The sequence below is a fragment of the Vombatus ursinus genome, unplaced genomic scaffold (assembly GCF_900497805.2).
Source record: "Vombatus ursinus unplaced genomic scaffold, bare-nosed wombat genome assembly UNPS02014841.1, whole genome shotgun sequence".
NCBI lineage: Eukaryota > Metazoa > Chordata > Mammalia > Diprotodontia > Vombatidae > Vombatus > Vombatus ursinus.
This window is the reverse complement of record NW_020954619.1, coordinates 23,103,087-23,120,089: the sequence shown is the minus strand read 5'-3', so window position 1 is coordinate 23,120,089 and position 17,003 is coordinate 23,103,087. Positions and strand designations below refer to the sequence as shown.

At 33.4% G+C, this 17,003-nt stretch overlaps 1 long non-coding RNA gene across 3 annotated transcripts in view; it reads right to left on the bottom strand.

Moving 5' to 3' along the window:
* Positions 1–17,003, bottom strand: part of LOC114026742 — a 29,077-nt gene that overhangs the window by 10,481 nt on the left and 1,593 nt on the right. The gene's annotated exons all lie outside the window — the stretch shown is intronic.

Sequence of the window (17,003 nt, the reverse complement as noted above, 5' to 3'; positions counted from 1 at the left end):
ATATATATATATATATATATATATATATATATATATATATATATATAAATGTGTGTGTGTATACATATATATACATACATATATGTATTTTGTATGTATATCCCACTTTGAGTCAATTCTGATTAAATGAGGTATCAGCATCCCCTGACCCCTATTTTCGTCTCCATTTCCTCTCCATTGTAAAATCTTTTCCTTGCTTGCCTCTTGAATGTGAGTAAATTTTCCCAATTCTACCTTTTCTTTTCCCCTTCTCTAAGTGCATCCCTCTTCCTCACCCCTTCATTTTTTGGGGGAGATCATTCCAACATGATTGACTGAGATCTATATCCTCTGTATGTAAAATTTGAACTGCCCTAATAATGATGAAGTTCTTAGGCATTACTTCTACCATCTTCCTATATAGGAATGTGAACAGTTTAACTTTATTGAGACTCTTAGGATTAGTTTCTTAATTTTTTTTTACGTTTTTATGCTTCTCTTGAGTCCTGTGCTTTATATCAAAATTTCTATTCAACTCTGATGTTTTCATCAGGAATGCTTGAAAGTTCTCCAATTCATTAACTATACAGTTCCCCCCTGAAATATTATACTCAGCTTTGCTCAGCAGATTATTCTTGGTTATAATCCTAGCTCACTAGCCTTCCAGAAGATTATATTCCAAGGCCTCTCTCTGCTCCTTTAATGTGGAAGCCACTAAATCTTTTGTTATCCCATCTGTAGCCAATACCTGATTTCTTTCTTTCTGGTTGGTTGAAGTATTTTCTCTTTGACTTGTGAGCTCTGGAATTTGGTTATAATATTCCTGTGAGTATTCATTTCATTTTGGGATCTCTTCCCACAGGTTACTAATGGATTATTTCACTTTCTTGAAATGAAATCTAGGTGCCTTCTTTGATCATGACTTTCCAGTAGTCTAAAAATTCTTACATTATCTCTGCTTGATTGGTTTAACATATACATAACCTCCAAAAGTGAGTGGCATATAACCTATGAAGAGTGAGTTTCATGGGAGTTTATTACAAGTGTGTCAAGGTAGAAATGTTGAAAATTATGGTGACTCCCTTTGTTCCCCTCCCTGCTTATCAATCAGTGTTGGAGGAGGCTTTGTAATTGGTATCACTTGCCTCCTCAGTGAGTAGGAGAGGATTTGGGATAAAGAAAAAAGTATTCAAACTTAAATTTTAAAAATAAAAGAATACAAATAAATAATAAATTGAAAAAAATTGTAGTTACATTGCCGAGTTCTTACGAAAAACTTTTGCATTGAAATTCATGAATGGAATTGGTTTATAATTCTCTTTCTATGCTTTTTCCTTCTTGGTTTCAGTATATCTACTCTATCTCCTTTCTGCTCTGATAATTTATTTTGTTATAGAGGTGACATTGTTTTTTGAAGGTTTTATGAGCAGGATTTAAGTTCTGGAATATCATACCAAGGCACTGAGGATTTGACTATATACCAGTGATGGATTGTGTGCCTGCCCATTTGGATTAGCCAAGATTAGGATGAGGAAGCTCACTGCTACAGGATTAGCTAACCAGAAGTGAATTTTCTGGTCAGAGCAGTTTTTTTTATTTAATTTTATTCTGAACTTAAAAAAATAAACTAGAAGGGGATCCTGAGCCCCAGGTTGGTGGAGCAGGCAAATGCAAACACCAGGTCTCCCCCATGCCTTAGCCTAGCCAGGGCAACTGGCAGACTCTGGCTCTGAGAAATATTACATTCTTCCGCACAACCCAGAGAAAACAGACATCCTCCAGGAATCAGACTTCCACTGCTTCAGTGTAGCCCCAGTAAAATGCAGAAAAACCCCACCAGGCCTTAGCACACACAAGACACCACCACTGGGACCCCAGCTTAGCACCAGGTAGGATGTCAGACCTACAACCTTCAGCAGTGCCATACACACCTACCACTCAACCTCAATATAGCACTAGACACGAGGTTCCCCCATGGACCTCAGGACAACATCAGTGCAACACCAGGTGAACAGCTGGGGCATGCAACCAAAGGAACCAGAAGCCTGAGACAGACACCCTGCCACCTTGGGAGCAGAGCTCAAATTTAAAAGAAAGGAAAATGGCCAGAAAGATCAGCAAAAAACAACAACAAAAAAGAATCTGATCATAGAATGTTATTATGGTGACAGGGAAGACCAAGACACAAACTTAGAAGAGGGCAACAATGTCAAAACACCAACTATTGAACTAATAAGTAAAACTAAGAGCTGGTTTTATGAAAAAAAAAACAATAATATAGACAAAACTGGTTAATTTGATTTAAAAAAAGAAAGAGGAAAACCAAATTACCAGCATCAAAAGTAAAAAGGGCGAATTCATCACAAAGGAAGAGGAAGTCAATATAATAAGTAGGAGCTATTTTGCCAAACTTTATGCAAATAAATTTGACAATCTTCGTGAAATGGATGAATATTTACAAAAATATAAATTGCCCAGATTAACAAAAGAGGAAATAAACTACTTACATAACCTCATTTCAGAAAAAGAAATTGAACAAGTCATCAATGAATGTCCTATGAAAAAATCTCCAGAGCTAAATGGATTTAAAAGTGAGTTGTATCAAAGATTTAAAGAACAATTATTTCCAATACTATATAAACTATTTGGGAAAATAGACAAGGAAGGAGTCCTATCAAATTCTTTTTATGATACAAATATAGTGCTGATACCTAAACTGGGAAAAGCCAATACAGAAAAAGAAAATTATAGACCAATTTTCCTAATGAATATAGATGGAAAAATTTAAGTAAGATATTAGCAAAGAGATAGCTTATCTCAAGAATAATACACTATGACCAGGTAGGATTTATACCAGGAATGCAGGGCTAATTCAATATTAGGAAAACTATTACCATAATTGACCATATCAATAACAAAATGTACAGAAATCATACGATTATCTCAATAGATGCAGAAAAAACATTTGACAAAATACAACACACATTCCTATTAAAAACAGTAGAGAGCTTAGGAATAAATTGAGTCTTCCTTAAAATGATAAGCAGCATCTACCTAAAACCTTCAGGAAGCATTATATGTAATGGGGATAAGCCAGAAGTATTTCCAATGAGATAACAGGTGAAACAAGGATGTCCATTATCACCACTGTTATTCAATATGGTATTATAAACTTTAGCTTTAGGAATAAGAGAAGAAAAATAAATTGAAGTAATTAGAACAGGCAAAGAAGAATCAAAGCTATTGCTCTTTGCAGATGATATGATGGTATAGTTAGAGACTCCTAGAGAATCAAGTTAAAAATTGCTTGAAATAATAAATTTAGCAAAGTTTCAGGAAATAAAATAAACCCACATAAATTATAGGCATTGCTATATATTACAAATAAAGCCCAGCAAAAGGATATAGAAAGAAAAATTCCATTTAAAGTTGCAGAAGATATTGTAAAATATTTAGGAGTCTACCTGCCAAAACAAACTGAGGAACTATATGAACACAGTTACAAAACACTTTTCACACAAATAAAGTCAAATCTAAATAATTGGAAAAATATCAGCTGCTCATGGGTGGGTTGAGCTAATATAATAAAAATGACAATTCTACCTAAATTAGTTTACTAATTCAGTGCCATACCAAACTGCCAAAATTATTTTATATAGTTAGAAAAAAAAACAGTAACAAAATTCATCTGGAAGAACAAAATGTCCAGAATACCAAGGGAATTAATGAAAACAAATATGATGGAAGGTGGCCTAGCTGTACCAGATCTTAATCTTAATCAACAATCATCAAAACTACTTGGTAATAGCTAAGAAATAGAGTGGTGGATCAGTCTAATAGATTAGGCACACAAGACACAACAGTCAATGACTATTGCAATCTACAATTTCATAAACCCTAAGACTCTAGCTTCTGGGATAAGAACTCACTATTTAACAAAAATTGCTGCAAAAACTGGAAAAGTGTATGGCAGAAACTAGGCATAGACCAATACCTTACACCCTATATAAGACAAAGTCCAAATGGGTACATGATTTAGATGTAAAGGTTGATACTATAAACCAACTAGGAGAGCAAAGAATAATTTGCCTGTCAGATCAATGGAGAAGGGAAGAATTTATGATGAAACAAGAGATAGAAAACATAATGAAATGCAAAATTCCTGATTTTGATTACATTAAATTGAAATGTTTTTGCACAAACAAAGCCAATGCAACTAAGATTAGAAGGGAAGCAGAAAGCTGGGAAACAATTTTTATTTATATATTGTATAGCCAAAGGGCTATAAAACTGCATTCCCTTTACCCAGCAATGTCATTTCTAGGTCTGAATCCCAAATAGATCATACAAATGGGAAAAGGACGCACATGTTCAAAAATATTTCTATCAGTACTATTTGTGGTGGCAAAGAATTGGAAATTGAGGGGATGTCCATAAATTGGGTATTGCCTGAACAAATTGTAGCATATGAAGGTAATGGAATACTATTTTGCTGTAAGAAATGATGAACAGGCAGACTTCAGAAAAATATGGAAAGTCTTGTGTGGTCTGATGCTGAGTGAAGTGAGCAGAACCAGGAGAACATTGTACATGGTAACACCCACATTTTGCAATGATTGTCTTTGACAGACTTAGCCCTTTTCTGCAATGCAAGGATGTAAATCAGTCCCAAAAGACTCATGATGGAAAGTGCTATCCACATATAGAAAAAAAAAACCTTTTGAATCTGAATGCAGATGGAAACATAGTATTTACTCTTCTTTTCTTTTATTGTTTTTTCTTTCTTTCTCAAGGTTCCCTCCCATCAGTTCTAATTCTTCTTTACATTCTTTACATTTACATTATACATTACATTTACATAATGTGAAAATGTTTAATATGAATGCATAAGTAGAGCCTACATCATATTGCATGACATATTGGGGAGGAGGAAGGAGAGAGAAAGGGGAAAATTTAAAACTCAAAATCTTATGTAAGTGAATGTAAACTAAAAATAAATAAATTATTTATCAAAAAAAAAAGGAAAGAGATCGCTTTTGGACACTCAAATGCAATCAGCTACAAAATCTGGTCCACTCTCTTCTTTTTCCTTTCTCCCTCTATTGTTATTTTCCTTTATTGTTTATTCTTCTTTTTATATGTGTTTTAGTCAAGTCAAGAAACATTTATTAAGTGTTGGATATTGTGGCTGAGGATATAAAGATAGGCAGATAAAAGTGCCTCTCCTCAAGGAGTTCAATTACCATTGGGGAGACAAATACATACATATAAGATATATGTATGTATGTATGTACACATGTATGTATGTGTATATATCTACATCTATATCTATCTATCTATCTATCTATCTATCTATCTACTATCTATCTATCTATCTATCGGTTAGGTTCTGATCATCTGGGCAAGCAGGCCTAACTGGGGTTTTGGAGAGGAGGAATATGAACAAGATAGCTTTGGAAAAGTCTCTTTTAGAAGGTAGGATTTGATCTGAGTCCTGAAGTAAGTCATAGAAATCTGGAGATGGAGGTGAGCACAGTGAGTATTCCACATTCAGGTGTTGTGTGTGAAGAGCAGAAAGAAGTCCAATTAGGGGCCCTGAGTATGTAACATTGAGACAATGAGCAAAGTATAAGGAAACTGGACAGGCAGGAACAAATCAGGTTGTGAAATGCTTTAACATCCAAATAGAGGATTTTCTATTTGAACCTGGAGGCAATAATGAGCTACTGGAATTTGTTGATTATGGGAATGACATGGTTATACCTGTGTTTTACTTTATTTTATTTATTTTTATTTTATGAAGATTTTTAAAAAATATTTTAATTTACAGAATAAAACAAGCATTTCTATAACACAGAACAATAAAAATGATGATTGCATATGAAACTGTATATCTACTATGCACAATTTGCTATTCCTTTCAAATATACAACAAAATTAGCCTGTGAATTTCCTTTTTTTCTTCCCTCCCCTCTGCCCTACTGATGACTACCATTTGAAACAAATAAATGTATACATGTAAAATTATTCTATGCATACCTCTATCAGTTCTTTCTCTGGATGTAGATAGCATCTCTCTTCATATGTTCTTTATAGTTAAACTGGGTATTTATAATAGTCAAAATAACTTATTCACTCAAAGTCATTCTTAAAACAATATTGCTTTACTATATACATTGTTCTCTTGGTTTTGCTCACTTTGCTTTTCATTATTTCATCCAAGTCTGCATATTTTTCTGAAATTATGGATCTCATCAATTCTTTTGTCAGAGTAATGATCCATTACAGTCATATACCACAACTTATTCAGCCATTCTCCAATTCATGGGCATCCCTGCAATTTCCAGTTCTTTGACACCACAAAGAGAACTGCTACAAACATTTTAGAACACAGTTACTGTTTTTTCCCCTTTCCCCCAATTATCTTCAGAAATAGATCAAGTAGTGGTATTACTGGGTCAAAGGGAATAGGGAGTTTAATAACTCTTTGGGCATAATTACAGACTACTCTCCAAAATGGTTGGATCAGTACACAATTCTACCAACAACGAATTAGTTTCTCAATTTTTCCAAATCCCTCTAACATTTGTTACCTTACCTTTCTTTCATTTTAGCCAATCTGGTAGGTATAAATTATATTTGAAGGTTCTTTTAATCTACATTTCTCTAATCAATAATTATTTAGAGGATTTTTTCATATGAACATCAATTATCTTGATTTCTTTAATGGAAAATTGCCTGTTCATATCTTTGGCAACTTATCAGTTGGTGAATGACTTGCATTTTTATAGATTTGACAAAGTCGTCTTTAATTTTTAGATGTGAGACCTTTCTCTGATAACCTGCCTATAAAAAATTTCCCCCTAATTTTCAGCTTTCCTTCTGATCTTGGCTACAATTGTTTTATTTATACAAAAACCTTTAAATTTAATGTAATCAAAATTAGCTGTTTTAAACATAACTTTGCAATCTATCTCTTGTTTTTTCATAAATTGTTCATCTATCCATAAGTCTGATAAGTAATATGTTCAAAGTTCTTCTATTTTTCTTGTAAAATCACTCTTTATAGCAAGGTCATATATCTATTTTGACTTTATCTTGCAAAATGGTGTAAGATATTTTTCTATGCCCAGTTTCTGCCATACTGATTCTCAGTTTTTCCAACAATTTTCCCAAATACTGAATTCTAATCCAAAAAATTTAAGTCTTTATAGTTTCAAAATATGTTATGTTTATTTGCTGCTGTAAATTTTATATCTGTTCTATTCCATTATCTATTTTTCTATTTCTCAGCCAATAACAGATAGTTGTGATAATGACTCTCTTATAGTTTAAGATCTAGTACTGCTATATCACCTTCCTTTACATTTTTCTCATTATTTCTTTTGATATTCTTGACTTTTTTGTTTTTTCAAATGAATTTTGTCATTTTTTATCATTCAATATTTTTTGGTAATTTGATTGAGATTTTATTGAATTATAAATTAGTTTGGATAAAATTGTCACTTTCTTGTATTGGTCCTGCCATCCTATGATGAATAAATATTTCTGGTGACTTTGTACAGCCAACCCTCACTCAAATCTAAGTCAACTGCAAGTCATGTCATTACCTCCCTGATGTCATGGTCTTCTATTATTGCTATTGCTAGGTTTTCCAATACAATATTCAATACAGTTGGTGACAGTGGGTATCCTTGTTTTGCACCTGATCTTGCTAGTGAGTCTTCTAGCTTTTTCCCTTTACAAATAATGCATACCAGTGATTATTGAACTTCATCAAATGTTTTTATACATCTATTACTATAATTATATGATTTTTAAAAAATGTATTATTGATATGATTGTACCAAATTCTTTTTATGATACAAATGTGGTGCTGATAACTAAATAATGAATAACTGAAGCAGAGAAAGAAAATTATAGTCCAATTTTACAAATGAATTTTGATGCAAAAATTTTAAATAAAATATTAGCAAAGAGATTCTGTCAATTTATTATGAGGATAATACACTGTGACCAGGTGAGATTTATACTAGAAATATAGTGTTGGTTCAATATTGAGAAAACTATCAGCATAATTGACCATATCCTTAACAAAATTAATAGAAGTCATATGATTATCTCAATAGATTCAGGAAAAGCTTTCGAGAAAATACAACTCCCATTCCTATTTAAAAAAAAACACTAGAGGGCATAAGAATAAATGGAATTTTCATTAAAATGATAAGTAGACTCTATTAAAAATGATCAGCAAGTATTACATTTAATGTGGATAAACTAGAAGCATTTCCAATAAGATCAGGAATGAAACAAGGATGTCCATTATCACTTTTCTTACTCAATATTGTACTAGAAATATTACCTTTAGCAGTAAGAGAAGAAAAAGAAATTGAAGGAATTAATAGTAGGCAAAGAAGAAACAAAGCTATAACTCCTGACTGATGATATGATGGTATTGTTCGAGAATCCTAGAGAATCAATTAAAAATCTATGTGAAATAATTAACAACATTAGCAAAGTTGAAGAATATAAAACAAACCCACATAAATCATCAGCATTTCTATATATTACTAACAAATCCCAGCAGCAAGAGGTAAAAAGACAAATTCCATTCAATGTAACTGTGGATATGGAAATTGATGGGACACTCAGCAATTGGGAAATGACTGAACAAGCTGTGGTATAGGAATATAATGGAATACTATTGTTACATAAGAAATGATGAGCAGGTAGATTTCAGAAAAACCTGGAAAGACTTACATGAACTGATGCTGAATGAAATGAGCAGAACCAGGAGAACATGTACACAGTAAAAGCAATACTGTGGTACGACCAACTTTGATAGACAGCTCTTTTCCACAATGCAAATTGAAGTCAGTCCCAAAGGACTCATGATGGAAAATGCTATGGATATTCAGGAAAGAACTATGGAGTCTGAATGCAGATCAAAGCATACTATTTTCTTCTTTTTTTCCTTCTCATCATTTTTCCACTTTTTTTCCTGATTCTTCTTTCACAGCATGACTAATGTGGGAATATGTTTAATATGATTGTACATGTATAGCCTATATATCAGCTTGCATGCCATCATTCTGAGGGAAGAGGAGAGGGAGGGAAATTTAGAACTCAAATTTTTGTAAAAGTGAGTGTTGATAAGCAAAAATAATTTTTTTTTTTTAAAAAAGTGCTCAACTATGAAAAAAAGAAAGATCACATTGTCTGCTGAGTGGAGGAGGCATTGGAGTAGGAAGAGTCCCAGCTGTAGGTTATTTGGATAGTGCAGGTGTTAGGTGATGAGGGCTTGCACCAGACTGTTCTTGCCTCTTTGGTTGTTAGAACACTTGTTGTCTAAATTGATTTAGTTAGTGCTATTATTTTCTTTCAGAGTAGTACATTTCACAAAGGAATGAGTGTCAATCATGGAATCAGAAAGACCTAAATTCAAACTTGGCCTTAGGTACTTACTAGCTGTGTGACCCTGGCTAACTCACTTAACTCTGCTTCAGTTTCCTCATCTGTAAAATGATCTGGAGAAGGAAATGGCAAATAACTACAGTATCTTTGTCAAGAAAACCCTCAATGCTGTCACAAATAGAAAGATGTGACTGAAACAACAACAAATCATTTTCATCATCTTGATATTGCCCAATCATAAATGAGGAATATCTTTTCAATTATTATAGAATTCAATTCTGCAAAGAGATATTTGAGTGTATAGAAGTCTTAAATGTGTTTTAATAAGTTACAGTCAGATGTTTTAGCTATTTTGAATGCAATTTCTTACATTCCATGTTCTTATTAATATTGTATAGATCTACTGACATTTTTGTTGACTTATTTTGCATCCTGATATTTTACTGAAATATTTATAGGAAGCTGGGTGAACCAATAGATAGAGTGCTGGGATCCCATCAGGAAAATCTGAATTCAAATCTGGCCTCAGATACTTGCTCATTGTTTGACCTGTTCAAAGCATTTTGCCTTCTCATTTTCCTTATATGCCCAATTGGTATCATAATTATACCTATCACTTGGGGTATGGTAAGTTTCAAATGAGTTCATATTTGTAAAGTGCTTAGCACAAAGTCTAAGACATAGTAGACACTAGCAAATCCTAGCTATTATTCATTCATTCATTTATTATTCCCTTACTAAATTGATTTACTAGTTACCTAAAATTTTCCTAAGTAAATACTATGTCATCCAGACAAGGATAGTTTGGAATCCTCTGACAATATTTATGCATTTTCATAATATTTCTTCCTTTGTGTTCTTGCTGGTTCTCCTAGAGCTTAGTCACAAACTAGAGGAGTGAATATCCTCATTTTTTACCTGTTTCAGATGAAAAGCTTCAAGTATTTTGCTATTACTGATGATATCAGCTTTTATTTGTAGACATATACTTCTTTCATATTAAAGGAGGGTCATTCAATGTTTATAATTTTAAATATTCATAAATGCTCAATTTTCTCAAAGAGCTGGTCTGCAACTATTCCTATAGCTGATAGGTTTTTATTATCTTTTTAAATATTCAAATACTCAATTATACTCATTTCTTTCATAATCTTGAACCATTCTTGTATCTGTGATTTAATCCAATTTGGTCATGCAGAAATAAAATTAAATATATTTTAATAGTCTCTTTCGCAAGTTTTGAGTCTTGTATTTGAAGATCAAATTTTCTGTTGAGCTCTGGTCTTTTTATCGGGAAGGTTTGGAAGTCCACTATTTCATTGAATGTCCATCTCCTCCCCTGAAAGATTATGCTCATTTCACTGGGTAGTTGATCCTTGGTTGTAAACCCAGGTCCTTTGCCTTATGGAATATATATTCCACACTCTACAATCTTTTAATGTAGTAGCTTCAAGCTCCTGCATAGTCCTGACTGTGGTTCCATGATATTTGAATTGTTTCTTTCTGGCTGCATCCAGTATTTTCTCTTTGACTTGGAAATTTTGGAATTTGGCTTCTATATTTCTCGGCATTTTCAATTTGGGATCTCTTTCACAAGGTGACGGGTGGATTCTTTTGATGACTATTTTACCCTCTGGTTCTAGGACCTCAGAGCAGTTTTCCTTGATGATTTCCTGAAAGATGCTATCCAGGCCCTTTTTTTCATCGTGGTTTTCAGGTAGACCAATAACTTTTCAGGTCAGTTGTTTTACCAATGAGGTATTTTATGTTTTCATATATTTTCTCAAGTTTTATTGAAAAAAGTTATACATATTTAGGAATGGTTTATACTTTTCTTCATCCTATATCTTTCTTACTTGTTTAGGTATCAATCTCTTCTCCATTTCTGCACTGACGCCACCTTGTGGTATAGAGGTGACCCTAGGCATTTGAAGGTTTTGTAAGCAAACTCTGGAATAAGTATTCAGAGACAGAGGATTTGAACACAATTCCAGTAATTAATGGATTTTGTATCTGCCCTTAAGGTTCAGCCTTATTTAGGATTAAGAGGATCACTGCTAGAACTTCCAAATAGAAAATGAATTGTTTGGGCCAGAGGAATTTTTAAAGACCAAGCACTGTACTTTGGTGTGGAGAGATCATAAATTATCTGTAGTGGAAAATCTCTCAACAATGATATTCTTGTCTGGATAAAGTGTTGAGTAAAATAGGGAGAAGAACTAAACCTGGGATTTCATCAGTGAAGGAAAATTCCAGGTGAGGAAACTTCCTCTACCAACACAAATGAATACTTTATGTATAACTTCAAATTTTTTAAAAAAAAATGGCTAGAGGGTTAAGAAGATTGTAACTTCTCCAGGCTTTTCCAGGAATATATGACTCTACTGGGAATTGAATTCAGGTCTTCCATGACTTCAACGTGGATTCCCTATCCACTATGCAATATTACCCCTCCTCCCTATGAGAGAATGTCAATTACTAATTTTGTTTTATGATATATTCATTTCACCATTTCAAATAAAAAAAAAAAACCAGGAATCATTTCTACCTTGGAAAACTTGCTTTTCAAATGGGGTTACTTTTATTAAATAAGAGTAACATTTGTTGTATACATTTCAATTTCTCTCTTCTTTTATTCTCTGACCCTTCCATACCACAGACCCTGGAAGGACCATGGTTTCCTGTTTCTATTTTTAGTCAACAATCTATGGATTCAACGAGGTATACAACACATGATTCTCCCATTATTGCAGGTGCCAAAGTCATAGAGAAAGGGTGTACATATTACTGCACATGAACCACCCACCATATTACAATCCTGAGTATCCTTGGCTTTATCTATGGAAAGAAGAAAACAGATGTTTCAGAATTTTTATAACCACATAGAAGTTATGCTATATTCTGAAAAAAGAGTTCAAAAAGTTTAGCCTAAACATTAAATTCATTAATTTTATTTTTAAAAATTAATCTTTCAATAAATAAATTACTAGTACAAAATGGGAAAAAAATTCAAGAAGTGGTTTCCAATCCTACCATGCTGACTTATTAGCTTGGTAAACTTTTTGGAGTCATCTCACCTCTTTGAGTCTTTGTTTAATTACTTATAAAATGGGAATCATCACACTTCCCCTAAACTATATCACAAAATTGTGAAAATCATCTTGGGGTAGGGATTATACCTGTTATTTCATTAATATAGTGATAAAAACTTGTTATATCTCTTTCCAACTCAGTAAAATCCTGTGGCTTATTTTATTTCTAAGATCAAATACACACTTTTTTCTTTGATACATAAATCACCTAACAACTAGGCCCCAAGGTATTTTTCCAGTCTAATTACACAGTTCATCCCTTCATTCTTTCTATAGTTAACTTGTTTCCTCTTTGTTTCCCACAACACAGGACTTCATAAATCATCTCTGACACTTTGCATTGACCACATCCCATTTATGTCATGAACACTTTCCTCACTTTGATCTCCTGAAAGCATGAATTTACTCTAAGACTCAACTCATGTGCTATCTTCTAAATGTACCCAATCTTAATCTTTCATGACAGTCATTTATTTCCAAAACCTTATCATAGATTTATTTTATTTCAAATATGTTTATATTTATCTATGTTGCTATCCCCAGTAGAATGTAAGCTTCTTCAGGAAAAGGACTATTTCATAATTGTTTCCATATTCCCAGTCCCAAGCATGAAAGAGGCACTTAATAAATACATTGTGCTTAATTGATGTGAAAAGTACTGTGCTTTGCACTAAGGACACATGATTGAGAAAAATCCATTCTTTCTAGTTAATGCAATATAATCTGTTAAGATATATAGACAAGTAATATAATATCAAATATAACTATTTTATGCTTAAAATAAATAAAATGCTAAGGGATTCATAATAAGGGGAAAAATAACTTCTGACTTGGCTGGGAAAGCTCAGGGAAAGAAAACCTTTTGCAGAAGGTGGTATTTCAGTTGGGCCTTAATGGATGACTAGTATTTTTATAGGTAGACATTTGAGAACATTTTAGGCTTAGGGCTCAAATTGAGTAAAAGTTCATGTCTGAGAAGGAATGGGGTATGCTCAGAAGTTCAGTTTGGGAATGGAAGAGGTACATGAGAAAGTGGTCTATTGTGTGATAAAGTAGGAAAAAAACATTGATCTTGAGTCAGTGAACTCTTAAAGACCAAATAGGATATAATCAACAGAGGAAAGCACTTGAATTAAGAGAGTTTGGAAAAGATCTCTTGTACTTTATTCATGAAGCAATCCAGATGAGACTTGAGATAGAGGTGAGGAAGGAGATCATTCCAGGCACAGAAAATAGCAAATGAAAATATCCAGATCACCATGACATGAGACGTCTTATTCCAGGACCAAAAAAAGGTCATTGTCTATGGATTGAAAAATATGTTTGGGGAAACAGGGTATGAGAAGACTGAAAGGTGTGGTTTAAGAAATTTACTTTGGCATCTGAATGAAGATTGACTGGAGTAGAGAGAGACTTATGGCAGCCGCTACACCAAACAGCAAGTTTAATACAATAGTCCAAGTATGAGGAGATCAGGAAAGGTATTAGTGAGATAACAGTATCAGAAGAGAGATAGAGGTATTTAAGAGAGGTTGCAAAGATAATATCAACAGAGATACTGAGGAATTGAGGATTGCATCTGTTTGTGAGCCTGGGAGACTGGGATGATGATTGTACTTGGAACAAGTACTGGTATTACAAGGGTACCAAGAAGGTACACTTGACAGTAATAAGGAAATTTGGAAAAGAGAGGTCTTAGAGGGATAAATGATGAGTTTAGTTAGGAATATCTTTAGAATAAGATACATAATGGAAATTCAGTTCAAGATTCCATTAACAGGCATTTAGGGAAGTAAAACTGGAGGTCAATGAAGAAGTTAGAACTAGATAGGTAAATTTGAGAATTTTCAGCATAGGAATGATAACTGGATCCACAGGAGTTGATGACATCACCAAATTAGATAGAAATCAGCATAAACAGTAAGGATGGGCCAGTGGAATACTATCCCCATCCCTTCCTTGTTGCATCTAAAGGTAGGCCAAGGAAAGCAAGGGAGGCACTCAGATCCAACACTTGGTCATTTTAGAGCAAATAGCAACGAGCAAATATCTTCCTAGAAATCTTGGACTCCAGAGATGATGAGGATGGCTAAGATTGTTCTCAGAGTGGGGATTAGTGCATACCATGCTAGTCATGACTGAGTGATAAACACCCAGAACCTCAGATGAATCTGTGTGAGAGTGTTTGACAAGTAATTATATTTCACATTTTGCTTCCTTGATTCTTTCAATAGAGCAGAAAGTTTTCTTACTCACTTTGGAGACTACTGAATGCATACTTAATACCAGTGTAGGAGAACATCACAAAAAGTACTAAAAACACAAGGTGGAGATTCCTCATGGTGAGGGTTTGCTGGAACCTGGAAATTTTAGGAAACATGAGGGAAAGACAGATCAGCAGAAGACAGGACTGGATAGGACAAATAAGGCTAGACTAGGCCATGTCACACTAAACTTACCTAAATTCAGTTAATATTAGCTTCTAAATACCTGAAGCTAAATGAAGGTACTTTCCCAGGATTTTATATTTATAGGTATGGGATATTGCCCAACAAGGCATTAAAATTTATATGCAAATGTTACAATCCTTAGTGAAATTCTAAACAAACCCATGTTACTTAACTTGAGGAAGGTCTAAGTCATGTGGGTTCCTTTCTCTCTATTTATGACTGTAAATGGATTGGGAACAGGAGGTTCAAGTTGAATGTTTAGCCTACAGCTACTTCTATCAGAAGCAGCTCCTTCTTGTACAGATGGTTCTGGACCAGCATTATACCATCTGGAGGTGATGAACAATTTCTCAACAGGTTTCCTAGAGAACCCATTGAGAATCTCACCCATCCACAAAACTGGTGGTCAAATATTTTGAAAGACTGATTAAGAAGGAAATAGTAGTTTGATTCTTAGCCAGTTTCGGGAACCATGTGCTGAATAGTAACACCTCTAACATGTAGAGAAAAAAATCAAAAAAGAATTGTGAGTGATGTAAGAAAATTATGAAAAGAGAATCAACAGTTTGGTAAAAGAGGCAAACAAAAAATACAGAAGTAAATAAAACCTCAAAAACAAAAGTGGTCTAATGTCCACTAAAGCAATAAAAAAATCCACTGAACTGAACTACTTAAAAAGCAAAATTGACCAAATGGAAAAAATAGGTACAAGATTCACTGAAGGAAAGAGCTTCATAAGAAGTAGAATTGGCCAAATAAAAAAGAGGTAGAAAAACTCACTGAAGAAAATCATTCTTTAAGACTTAAAATTGGGCGAGTGAATGCTAATTAATCCGTGAGATATTAAGAAAAAATTTTTAAAAAGGAAAATAAAGAAAACAATGTGAAGTTCCTTTTTCTGAAAAAATAACTAACCTAGAAATAAGATTGAGGAGAGATAATTTAAAAATTACTGGACTACAAGGAAATTATTATAAAAAAGAACCCTAGACATCATATTTCAAGAAATTATGAAAGAAAATTGCCCTGATATCCTAGAACAAGAAAGCAATATAGAAATTCAAAGAATATATTGATTACCTCTTGAAAGAGAACCCAAAATGAAAATTTCCAATACTGTTATAAAAAATTCCAAAGCTGCCAGCTCAAAGAGAATATATGCAAAGAGTCAGAAAAAAATTGAGATATCACAGAACCATAGTCATTATTACACAAGATTTAAGAGTTTCCACAATAAAGGAGTAGAGGGGTGGGAATATTATATTGAGAAAGCAGAGGAGCTAGGATTACAATCAAGAATAATCTATCCAACAAAACTGAATATAATCCTTCAAGGGAAAAATGAATATTTAATGAAATGGAAGATTTTCAAGCATTCCTAAAAAAATACCAGAGCTGAATAGAAAATTTGATTTTTCAACTACAAATCCCATGAAAAGTCTAAAAAGATAAACATGAAAGAGAAATAATAAAGGTGTCAAGAAGGATAAAACATTTATACTCCTATATGAAAAGATGATAATTATAACTCTTAAGAACTTTATTATGACAGTTAGAAGTAGTTTACATAGAGAGTGGGCACAGATGTGAGTTGATTGTGATGGAATGATTTTAAAACAATTAAAGTTTGAGAATGAAGGATGCACTGGAAAAAAGCAGAATGAAGAGGAAGAATGTGAAGAATTATCTCACATAATAGAGGCATGAAAGGAAGAACTTTTAAATGGAGGGGACATGGAGATGGCAGGTGATGCTTAAAACCTATGCTCATCAGAACTGGCCAAAGAGGGAATAACATGCATGCTCAGGTGAAGAAATCTTTCTTATGTTACAGGGGAGTAAGAGATGAAGGGAAAAGAGAAGTGCAGTGGACCTGATTGAAGGGATGGCAGGTTAAGGAGAGAGTGATCAGAATAAAATCAACTTTTGAGGAGGGTCAGGGTAAAAAAGAGAGAAAGATAAAGAGGGTGGGGAGAGAAAGAGGGATATTAAGTTAGTATTCAAAACTGATTGTAAACAGGATGACCTCATCTACAAAAAGGAAGCAGACAGCAGAATGGACTAAAAA